Genomic DNA, 3,052 nt, shown 5'->3' with positions numbered 1-3,052 from the left:
CATGTTTTCCAACAGATCCAAATATCCTTAGTTTCTCTGCAACAAGTCAAAAGCACAAACCTACATCTAGTAATTAGTGCTTTAGCCTCTTACTTCATTAGATATCTGATGAATTCAATCCCAATTTATCATGCAAGCAAAAGTTTAGTGTTTTAGGTTACCAAGAACTTTGAAAGCTACCTTAACAATTACCCATGAAAACTATGAGACAAAGTTAACCATTACTTAAATCATCCTTTTGCTAAAATATTTGAACAGAGATAACAGGAGCTTATTTGACCTTCAGCAAACCTCGGTAGAATAAGGGTTTTTTTTTTTAATGTTAATAAACATTGTCTATCTCAAGCCAACAAACTTAAATTAGCTTAAACACTGAATATGTTTTACTTGAGCCCATGTAAGGCAAATTGTTCCCCATGGTTAACTTTTACCTGGAATGTTGGTGGGGAAATCTGACTTCGGGGTCACTCCTCAACACCTAGGGTGGGGGAGGAGCTGATGGTGGTAAATCCCAAATCCTTGGAATTTCTGATGGTAGTCCCGGAGCTGATTCTGGGCCTCACCGGCTCCATTGCATGAACATGGGGTCCTCACCCTGGTGCACCGGGAGGGCCCATCTCCTGCAGATCAAGTTGTCCGCTGGCACCAGGCAAGGCCGCTTCCCCCAGCGCTCCGGGGTTCACAACCTGGCGACAAGGGAGGTGGAAACGTATCATCTCCGAATTCCGGACAAACCTCCAAGAACTGTAGCAGGATTCTCACACAGAGAGCATGACACCGAGGCTTTTCTTCCCAGGAAGCAACTTTATTCATGCCAGCACAGACCCAGAGGGTTTGTGCCCAAAAAGCTGAGCCCCAAAAGCTGCATGGTGTAGCCTCTTACGCATTTTCTATTTCTTTGTCTCCCACATATCGGTAACATATAGACATACAGTCAATTGGTGTTACAGGGTCGTGAGGGATGTCAACGTCTGCACATAGTTAGGTTGCCTTCCCTTATCATGAGGTCTTTTGTCACCACATTCCTTAAGGAGGGGCTCTACCATAGTGAAGCAGTAAAATTCTTTGTGAAAGAGGTAAGGAAGGGAAGTGTTTTGTAGGGGGAGGTAAGGGGTGTAAGATCTTTGTGAGGGGAAGTGATGGAGGGAAGTTCTCTGTGAGGGAGGTGGGAGAGATTAGTAGCCTGTGCTGGGGAGGTGATGAAGACATTTATGAGGGAAGGTAATGCCATTACGAGTGGAGGTGAGGGAGGGACAGTCTTTTTGAGAGAAGATGAATAAACTAATCAGAAGCTTAATCACATGTAAGGTTGAATTCCTCCAAAAGGCATTAAATGATGATGTGGGAAAAAACATAAGAATAAAAGGTGCAACCCTCAATGAAGAGCTAATGGTTTTGAATGTAGTATATGCAAAATAAAGAGTTTCGACATTCAAGGCAAAATGAGAAGAAAGAAAAGAAAGGGGAGAAAAGACAAGGCATTCAAGAAAACAAGACAAAATATACATAGAAGTGAATTTGTATTATCTCAGCCTGTGACACGTCCCACTGATGAGTTCACCTCCAAGCTGGCAGCACTAACTGAACACACAGGCCCAGAAGCACTCTTCTGGACACCTTTCACGGATTAACTCATGTGTTCTTTTGATATATGGTCTATAATTGTCCCATTTGACCAATGAATAAAGTCAAGCATAGACCGGGCAACGTGAGGGTACAGAAGAACTGTTATGCCCAGATGGCGAGACCCCAAAGACCATAGAGGAGCCGATTCCAATGCAAGCACACGAGGGTCTTTATTCAAGCTTGAGCAGGGACTCCAACGCACCCCAACGCAGCGGTGATGGTATGGAACCCCGAACTCAGGGTCACAGGGCTTTTTATTGGGGTTACAGTGGAATTCGAGGCGTTCCGGCTTGGCAGCCTCCTGATAGGTTGACTTTTGGTACAGGCTGTCTTGTCGGTACCCGATTGGTTCGGCTCATCTGGCTTGACTGCAAACTGCCAACCAAAACGTCTTGGGACATAGGTGCCTCTTTTAAACTGATTGGCTGTTGCTGTTGCTAGGGGTGTAACTAAGGGCAGGCTGAGGCTGCCTAAGTACTTCCTGAAGTTTTTCCTGGGACTGGGTTCGGGCCTAATTCACCTTCAAGATGGAGGCTTTTTCTAAAATGGAGTCCGTTAGATTTAGGTCTCACAGAACCAAATAACATAACTGACAAGGCATAGCAAATCAGTGTATCTAAATCTCTACCTTGAAACAATGAATACATCCTCTCTTTTCTTTTTTTTTTAAATGTTTTTACTTTTTACATTTTTTAACATTTATTTATTTTTGAGAGAGAGAGAGGCAGAACACCAGTGGGGGAGGGGCAGAGAGAGAGAGGGAGACACAGAATCCGAAGGAGCTCCAGGGCTCCAAGCTGCCAGCACAGAGCCCGACGTGGGGATCGAACCCACAAGTTGTGAGATCATGACCTGAGCTGAAGTCGGGAGCTCAGCCGACTGAGCCCCCCAGGCACCCCACATCCTCTCTTTTCAGCTGTCCATGGAGCATTTGCAAAACCTGGCTGTATATTAGGCCCGTGATATTGTGATTTATAATAAGAAATACATAATTTGTCTTCAACCAGTTGCTGGCACAGAACCCCTAAAATCCTTGGAATTTCTGGTGGTAAGCGTGTCTTTTGTAATGCCGATGAAAGGGCCTTTGCAAAGCCTTTAGGTAACCCGAGGATGGGGGCTGGTTTCCACGGGAACCAACCAAGGGATTCGAGGCTTAGAACCTTCACTTTGCTGCTACCAAACTCTGGTGAGGGGAGGAGGCTGGAGGGTGAATCAATCACCAACGGCCAATGGTTGAATCAGTCTTGCCTTTGTAATGAAGCCACCATAAAACCCCCACAGGCCAGGGTTTCGGAGACCTTCTGGGCATGTGAACACAAGGCAGAGTGGTACCCTGCTCGCAGAGAGCCTGGAAGCTCCTCACACGGCCCTGTACCTTGCCCTGTGCACCTCTTTCATCTGGCTGCTCTGCGGTCGTGTCTGTAAT

The sequence above is a fragment of the Crocuta crocuta genome, unplaced genomic scaffold, assembly GCF_008692635.1.
Source record: "Crocuta crocuta isolate KB4526 unplaced genomic scaffold, BGI_CrCroc_1.0 scaffold1242, whole genome shotgun sequence".
Classification (NCBI taxonomy): Eukaryota; Metazoa; Chordata; class Mammalia; order Carnivora; family Hyaenidae; genus Crocuta; species Crocuta crocuta.
Note: the sequence above shows the minus strand (reverse complement) of the source record.